Source organism: Bubalus kerabau, chromosome 14, assembly GCF_029407905.1.
Source record: "Bubalus kerabau isolate K-KA32 ecotype Philippines breed swamp buffalo chromosome 14, PCC_UOA_SB_1v2, whole genome shotgun sequence".
NCBI lineage: Eukaryota > Metazoa > Chordata > Mammalia > Artiodactyla > Bovidae > Bubalus > Bubalus kerabau.
In genome coordinates this window covers 15,459,309-15,468,781 of record NC_073637.1, presented here as the reverse complement: position 1 = coordinate 15,468,781, position 9,473 = coordinate 15,459,309, and the positions used below count along the sequence as shown (strand labels likewise).

The window sequence follows — 9,473 nt, the reverse complement described above, 5'->3', positions numbered from 1 at the left end:
AAGAATATGTGTATTCATGCTCTGAAAGTGCTTCTAAACTTCTGGCTGAAAGGTGCTCTTAAGATTGTCTCTTGGGGCTCTCCCTGGGATAATATGCCATTTTACATGCAGGAAATAGTGAGTCAGTTTCCTCAGGCTCCCACACACCACTGGGAAGTTGTACCTTCATTGTTTAAGACCCTGAAAGTTCTGCTTTACAGTAGTTCTGCAGCTGCTGCTGCTAAGTCACTTCAGTTGTGTCCGACTCTGTGCGACCCCATAGACATCAGCCCACCAGCAGAGGAACCTAAAACCAGTTAGCTCACATCCTCTATGTCTAAAATACATAGACTTTTATAGATTACAAAATATGTACATATAGTTTCTCTTTGGGGGTAAGGAGTTCGAACAGATAAACGGGCAAAAGGTTAGGAGGACATTCCAAGTGGGAGGGGTCTGGTAATGGAAAGGCCTGAAGACAAGAGGCATCATGGCTGTTGGAAGGTCAACTGTCAGCAGCAAACAGATGAAAACAAAATTGATGAGCTATAGTTTCATCTGAAGTATCTTGGGTTCCAGATGAAATCCCATCCAAGCAAAAAGTCTGGCTTAACTTGGGGGAGCATTTTTTGGAAGGAATTACAAAACACCTCCTACCATAGGAGAACGTAAACATATTCTTTCTCCTGCTTTGATTTTATGAGAGGCTATTAGGTATGTAATTAACAAACTGTCTGGGTAAGTATATGACTTTATTAACGCAACTTTGAATATTTTGGTATAGCCTGATCTGATGGTTTTCTTTATCCTGTTATAGTATTTCAGAGAAGTATATGCTTTATGGTAAAAGACAACAAATAAAAATTAAATTGAATGGCCATTTAGCCATGAATTTCTATTGCCAACCAGAACTTTATTATTAAAGATTATTATTAAAAGATGAGAGCTCTAGTTCAAAAAAGAGAGTCTAGCTTGATGTACATATTCAGCTTGTATTATGTACATTTGTAGCTATAATTTACATATTCTACCAAGTTCTTTTATGAAACTGGAACTCTTGTCTCCATCTTCATTCTTCCACTACTCTTCAAAATGCCCCAGTATTCTTCAAACTTTGAGTTTGTTATTGTTACTGTTAAAAATGACACTAATATCAGAATAATTTGTAATTGCAATATGTCATTTAATCTTCATGATAACACTGAAAATGAGGCATGGTGGGGTTTATTCTTTCCATTATATAGGTGGAGGCCTTGAGGCTTAGCGATATTAAGAGACACAGGAACTAGCATAGCATGCTTCCTTGTGATGTTTCTGTTGTGTGACATTCAGATCAGATCAGATCAGTCGCTCAGTCGTGTCCGACTCTTTGCGACCCCATGAATCACAGCACGCCAGGCCTCCCTGTCCATCACCAACTCCCAGAGTTCACTCAAACTCATGTCCATCGAGTCAGTGATGCCATCCTGCCATCTCATCCTTTGTCGTCCCCTTCTCCTCTTGCCCCCAGTCCCTCCCAGCATCAGAGTCTTTTCCAATGAGTCAACTCTTTGCATGAGGTGGCCAAAGTACTGGAGTCTCAGCTTTAGCATCATTCCTTCCAAAGAAATCCCAGGGCTGATCTCCTTCAGAATGGACTGGTTGCATCTCCTTGCAGTCCAAAGGACTCTCAAGAGTCTTCTCCAACACCACAGTTCAAAAGCATCAATTCTTCGGCGCTCAGCCTTCTTCACAGTCCAACTCTCACATCCATACATGACCACAGGAAAAAACCATAGCCTTGACTAGATGAACCTTTGTTGGCAAATGTCTCTGCTTTTGAATATGCTATTTAGGTTGGTCATAACTTTCCTTCCAAGGAGTAAGTGTCTTTTAATTTCATGGCTGCAGTCACCATCTGCAGTGATTTTGGACCCCAGAAAAATAAAGTCTGACACTGTTTCCAGTTTCCCCATCTATTTCCCATGAAGTGATGGGACCAGATGACATTAGAGCCATTCAGTTTCTTTGAATGTCCCGAGTATTTCTTTCCAGAGCCACCCTTCTCCCCACCCCCATCTGTGTCTACTAAGTTACATTACTCTTCTTGGCCAAGCTTCAACTTGCAGTAGAATACTTACCTTACCTCTCCTCCTTCTAATTTTTTTTTTTTTTAATAATCCACACCACTCTGGTCTTCTACACTGAAATCAAATAATGAACCTTTTAAATCAAAATGGGGAGCATTGTCATGTACTATGTTTCAGCTTATTTGTCTACCTAATTTTGTTACCTTGACACTGTTGTCTTTCATGTTGATTGTCTCTTCCAGTCTTTGTCATTCTTGAACTTGAGACTATGAGTTAGCAGGGCTCTAAAGGAAAGAGCTCCAAAATCACTGCAGATGGTGATTGCAGCCATGAAATTAAAAGACACTTAGTCCTTGGAAGGAACGTTATGACCAACCTAGATAGCATATTAAAAAACAGAGATATTACTTTGACAACAAAGGTCCGTCTAGTCAAGGCTATGGTTTTTCCAGTGGTCATGTATGGATGTGAGAGTTGGACTGTGAAAAAAGCTGAGCGCCGAAGAATTGACGCTTTTGAACTATGGTGTTGGAGAAGACTCGTGAGAGTCTCTTGGACTGCAAGGAGATCTAATCAGTCCATTCTGAAAGAGATCCGCCCTGGGTGTCCATTGGAAGGACTGATGCTAAAGCTAAAACTCCAATACTTTGGCCACCTCATGCAAAGAGTTGACTCATTGGAAAAGACCCTGATGCTGGGAGGGATTGGGGGCAGGAGAAGAAGGGGATGACAGAGGATGAAATGGCTGGATGACATCACTGACTCGATGGACATGAGTCTGAGTGAACTCTGGGAGTTGGTGATGGACAGGGAGGCCTGGTGTGCTGTGATTCATGGGGTCACAAAGAGTCAGACACAACTGAGCGACTGAACTGAACTGAACTGAAAGGAAAGAGAAGCAGGATTTTTCCAGCAGACAGTGAGGTCGTGCATTTCCCAGTCTGTGAGATATAGAAGGACACCGTACCACAGTTAGGTACCTGGAGACACAAGCCCTGCTTAAAAAATATAGACAAAATGAGTACCTCCTAATTTTTCCAAGGTTCAGCTTTGCCAAACTCTGAGAACCCTTGCCTACTTTCATTCTGGGGAGATCTAAGCTGCGTTTATGAAAAAGCAGAACCCTTTAACTTCACCCCCAGTGCTACGCATTTACCCTGTGAATGCAAAAACATCTTAGCCACACCAACTATGTTTCTACTTTCAAAAATAGGAGGTACCTATTCACGGGCTCCATCAGATATGACTCAAGAGTCCCTTTATTCGTGTGCAGGGCCTGGCACATTCCCAGGAGCTGGGAATACAGCAAGGAAAAGACAGACCTTTTTCTACCCAACAGAAAACAAGAACAGTAGAAGTTCTAAGAGGCAGTGTCCAGTCCATGTTGTTTGAGGAAACTGAGCTTTCCTCTGACTACTCCTATTTACCTCTTATTGAAGTGCCTTGGCAATTAGATTTTCCAAGTTGTCTTTTCATGGAAAAGTCTGCTATGAGCCTAAGATGTAATTTCATTATCTTGCTTTAAATTCTATTTATGCTAAAGTAAATGATGAACTTGCTATATTTGAAGTTTGGAAAGTTTGGAGGTGAGAGGTAATTAACCAGTTCCTGCAACTCTTATCTCCCCTGAAATAGGGCAGATTTACCCATCCTGAAAGCAATTTCAGTTGTCAAAAAATTGGCCTTCTTCATCATTTTTGGATCTGAACAACCATCACAATTTGGCAAGCAGTCCCTACCTGCCTGGCAGGAAGTTATATTTAGTCCTGTGTGAAACTTTATTTTCCAGTTCCAGACATACCCAACCCATGCTGTGAAGTTCCAATACTTACACTTCCAAATAAAGGGAGTTTCAGGAATTCTTCTGTGGCAAATAGATGCTCTGACAGAGGTTCTCACTGAATCCTGAATATTCTAACACAGCTAGGCTTCAACTGCTCACAGACAGTCTATTGTTGTTTGGCCAAATTAAGCAGTTTTATTCTTTGTCATTCTTTGGCTTGTCCATCAGTCTAACCAGTGTCCCAAATGAGACTCTGGACATTTAAAATCACATGATCAAATTAAAAAAAAAAACTGATGAATTTTGAAGGGAGACTCCATCCGTGTTTGCTCAATTGTGTTAATGCAACATGCAATTATTTGGAAATCTGATGAGACCCTGACATTCAACCCACATGCCCTATTTGTGTAGGAATCCAGGATTTGTTCCCATACTTTCCTTTCCTGTAGGTGTGCTCTGTCCCTAAACATTCTTGAGTGGTCTAGACATCACAATATTGATGAAGTCCCAGCTTCTTCTCCTCTTCCAATCTTGCTTTCTTAACACCTGTGTAATCTTGGAAAAAGTAATCAACATTTCTGACCTTCAGATCCCTCATTGGTTATACAAAGATAATAAATTTTCTTCTACATCCGTCTCCAAAGGGCTGTTGTGAAGAATGAATGACTTCCAAAAGATGCATTTAAATGCTAACATTGGGTAGACTAGGTACTCAGTAAATGTGAGGATGGTTGAATAGGTAAATGGGTGAATGGATGAGATAAATACATAAAGGGAAACATTTTGTACTCTATAAAGTAAGCCGCAGCAGTAGTGCTCACTCTAATAAAGCTAAACTTTAGGACTTGTCAAAGCACTTTATGTTCACAGTGATTTTGCGTGAAGGGAATTCTAGGTGGAGCATTTCATGGGACTGGACTTCTTAGAAAACACACTAGCTAACCATGATCAGGCCAGTCAATGACTGTGTAACAAATTGTTGAGTGGGATTTGCCCGTTGCTCCAAAATCATTACTAACTCAGAGCTCTAAGGAATCATTGAGTATCCAAAACACCTATATAGAGCTATGTCAGATTCTCTGGATGCAATGTTTAAAATTAGAAGTGGGCAATTTTCTCTGTCAAATTCAAACAGTAAGTATCTGGGATTGTGTGTGCTGTACAGTCCCAACTGCACCTACTCAGGTCTTCAAAAGCTGCTGTAAACTATCAGTTCAGTCACTCAGTTGTGTCCGACTCCTTGTGACTCCATGAATCACACCACGCCAGGCTTCCCTGTCCATCACCAACTCCCAGAGTTCACTCAAACTCATGTCCATTGAGTCAGTGAGGTCATCCAGCCATCTCATCCTCTATTACCCATTCTCCTCCTGCCCCCAATCCCTCCCAGCATCAGAGTCTTTTCCAATGAGTCAACTCTTCGCATGAGGTGGCCAAAGTACTGGAGTTTCAGCTTTAGCATCAGTCCTTCCAATGAACACCCAGGACTGATCTCCTTTAGGATGGACTGGTTGGACCTCCTTGCAGTCCAAGGGACTTTCAAGAGTCTTCTCCAACACCACAGTTCAAAAGCATCAATTCTTTGGGGCTCAGCTTTCTTCACCGCCCAACTCTCAAATCCATACATGACTACTGGAAAAACCATAGCCTTGACCAGATGGACCTTTGTTGGCAAAGTAATATCTCTGCTTTTTAATATGCTATCTAGGTTGGTCATAAATTTCCTTCCAAGGAGTAAGCATCTTTTAATTTCATGGCTGCAATCAACATCTGCAGTGATTTTGGAGCCCAGAAAAATAAAGTCTGACACTGTTTCCACTCTTTCCCCATCTATTTCCCATGAAGTGATGGGACCAGATGCCATGATCTTCGTTTTCTGAATGTTGAGCTTTAAGCCAACTTTTTCACTCTCCTCTTTCACTTTCATCAAGAGGCTTTTTAGTTCCTCTTCACTTTCTGCCATAAGGGTGGTGGCATCTGCATATCTGAGGTTATTGATATTTCTCCCGGCAATCTTGATTCCAGCTTGTGCTTGTTCCAGCCCGGCATTTCTCATGATGTACTCTGCATATAAGTTAAATAAGCAGGGTGACAATATACAGCCTTGATGTACTCCTTTTGCTATTTGGAACCAGTCTGTTGTTCCATGTCCATTTCGAACTGTTGCTTCCTGACCTGCATATAGGTTTCTCAAGAGGCAGGTCAGGTGGTCTGGTATTCCCATCTCTTTAAGAATTTTCCACAGTTTCTTGTGATCCACACAGTCAAAGGCTTTGGCATAGTCAATAAAGCAGAAATAGATGTTTTTCTGGACCTCTCTTGCTTTTTCCATGAGCCAGCGAATGTTGGCAATTTGATATCTGGTTCCTCTGCCTTTTCTAAAACCAGCTTGAACATCAGGAAGTTCACGGTTCACATATTGCTGAAGCCTGGCTTGGAGAATTTTGAGCATTACTTTACTAGCGTGTGAGATGAGCACAGTTGTGCAGTAGTTTGAGCATCCTTTGCTGTAAACTATACATCAATTAAATAGTGGAATTGTGTGCTAATAAAACTTTATTTACAAAAGCAAGTGTCATATTGAATTTGACCCAAGGACTATAGTTCTCTGACTCTTGTACTAGAGAATCTTGCTGCTAGAATGTTTAAGAGAAATCTCATTGGAATGTTATCATTATTATACAAAAATTATTTTTGTTATGGAAAAAACATTGCAATATATAAAAACAGGAAGAAAAATTGCTAACATACTCAATAATGATCAAATTAGTGTATTTTCTTTTAGTTATTAGTATGTTGTTTTATATACTGTGAACCTGTTATTTAAACAGTTTTATATTCTGCTTTTATCCTTAACATGACAGTACAGGTTATAAGCTTTTAATATGTTATTTTAAGCTTTTTATTGGCATTATTTTTAATAGCTGTCTAATACGTCATTGAATAAATGTGATAAGTTGAAGCTGCATAAGCAACTATTTGGAGAAGGCAATGGCAACCCACTCCAGTGTTCTTGCCTGGAGAATCCCAGGGACAGGGGAGCCTGGTGGGCTGCTGTCTATGGGGTCGCACAGAGTTGGACACGACTGAAGCGACTTAGCAGCAGCAGCAGTAGCAGCAAGCAACTCTTCTTCCTCTGTTCACTGTTTAGGTTGTTTTCCATTTATTTACATTTGGAAAGGATACCACAGAGGCACATTTATATAGATTTCCCTATATTTTTAGTTATTTCCATAGGTTAGGTCTTAAGAAATGGAATTACAGGTCAAGGTTTTGAACACTTGAAGGCTCTTATTATTAATACATATTGCTAAATGTCTTTCTAAAGGGTCATTTTTATCTGTTTTCCCAATAGTAACATATACTCAAATAACAAATAAACTTGATTATTTGACCACTTGGCATCACTAGGGCTTATCATTAAAAGGAAAAATAAAATTATGTTGAGTCATGTAAAAAATGGCATCATTGCTTGAATGTTTTTTGTTGGATGTTTTTTCACGCTTATTTTTTACTTTTTTAACTCTCCTTCTTGGAACTTGTATATTCACAATAAAACCATTATCCAGCATGCTAATTATGTCAGTTATAAACATAAGGTGAGAGATAGTTTCTTAATAAAAATAAGGGCTATGAATTGTTACACATTTACCATGTGCCAGACATTTATATAAATAATTGTGTCTGTGTGAGTAATTTGATTTCAATTTCGCAGTACGCTCTCTGGCCTTTTATCTTAGGGTTATCAGCCTACATTGTCCCACATGAACTGATGGCACTGAAAACGAAGTTCAAGAAATGGATTTTGTTTGCATTTGCCCTGGAGGCATCTCTCTGTTTCCCACCTGCCCCACCTCTCCAACCCATCCCCAATAAGCACTAGTCTGTATTTATTAGCCAGTTAAATGCAGGGAATTGTGCAAGATACCTTACCTATATTGTCTCAGTTAAATCTCACAATAACTCCATAACGTGGTTATTATTTCCCTGTTCTACCAATAAAACAGCCAAATTTCTGGGCAATAACATAGCTTTTCTTAGTCAGTATGACCAGCAAGTGGGGTGGGTGGGAACGCAGGCATGCCTGTCTACCAAGCCCATCATTAAACGCTGCTGTCATCCGACAGAGATGCCCTCTGTCATCTCCCCCGTTTCCCCAGGTTCTGGTTTTTTGGTTCTGTATCCTTCTTACTCTGTTGCTTATACTTTTGTTTGAGAATCCTAGTGAATACCTCTTTGGGTCATTCTAAAATGACTCCTTTTTGCTCTGCCATCTAGTTTTGTCACAAATATGCTTTTCACACACAGACACACATGCTCACATGTAAGAAGACAAGCATTTTGTTCTAGAAGGAGTCCCAGGATAGGAGAGTCTGGTCTTCAAATTGTAAACCCCTTTTATGTGGAACCTGATTTTTTTTGCCATATGGTGATGCAATATTTTATTTATTCTGTCCATTAGGAACTATTTTTATAGTAAAACTATAAAATTTTGTAATAAATGCTTGATATTGTTCCACATACAATTCAGTTTTTGGTATAAAGTTCTTTGACTGCAAGAAAGAACATTTGGTTTACTGCACTAATAGGAGTATCTCTTAGTGCTGGAATGGCCTCTTGGTATTCCTTCTGCTGTTGATTTTTGGCATAGTTACCTGTGATTGTTTGAATGGAACTAAGTGGAGAGAGATACTCATCATGTTTATTCCAATTAAGAGCATGTGACCGATTCTGAATATTCACTGGAAGGACTGAAGCTGAAGCTGAAACTCCAGTACTTTGGCCACCTGATGAGAAGAACTGACTCATTTGAAAAGACCCTGATACTGGGAAAGATGGAAGGCAGGAGAAGAAGGGGGCGACAGAGGATGAGATGGTTGGATGGCATCATCGGCTCAATGGACATGGAGTTTGAGTAAACTCTGGGAGTTGGTGATGGACAGGGAGGCCTGGTGTGCTGCAGTCCATGGGGTTGCAAAGAATCAGACACGACTGAGTGACTGAACTGAACTGAACGGAACTGATGACTACAGTGATGAGGAGGTACCCAAGCACTGCAACAGCTCAATACTTTTGAGGCTGATAGGTTAAGCCTAAGGAGTTTAGCCAAGATGTAGGAATGAAAGCCCACACAAAATACAGTGTGAAGCCAGATAGGGAGCTTAAGAACAAAGCCCAAAATCACTCTTTCTGGCAATGGTGACGGTGAATTTTCCACCATTTTCCCTGTGACTTGAGATAATCTTGGGTCCCCTTGCTCCCAGAACTCAATTTTTAATGTTTTAGTGTCTAAATTCTTTCATTGAAGGAGCTTTGGATTTTTTTTTAACTTCATTAAATACTACTTTCCTGTTAGTGGGCAGTATTATTTCTTCTAATTTACATAAGTAAGGTGAACCCAGATTTAAGTTTACCATCACTGAGGCTTATTGTTAAAAGAAGAAAAAATCTGTGTTGAATTATGTTAAAAAAATGGTATCATTGTTTTAATTTACAGATCAGATCACCCAATTTTAATAAGGGTGGCACTCTGCTTTACATGTGTCAGGGACTTCATAGGCAAATCTGTTTTTTCTCTATGCAAATAAGCTTCAAACAAATTGTATTGTAAATCCCTACCCTTCCTATCTCCTTTCATGTTC

General features: G+C 39.9%; 1 pseudogene; it reads right to left on the bottom strand.

Annotated features, from left to right (window-relative positions):
• Nucleotides 1–8,358: 8,358 nt before the first annotated feature.
• On the bottom strand, nucleotides 8,359–9,052 carry LOC129627188 (phosphatidylinositol N-acetylglucosaminyltransferase subunit P-like; annotated as a pseudogene).
• Nucleotides 9,053–9,473: the final 421 nt, after the last annotated feature.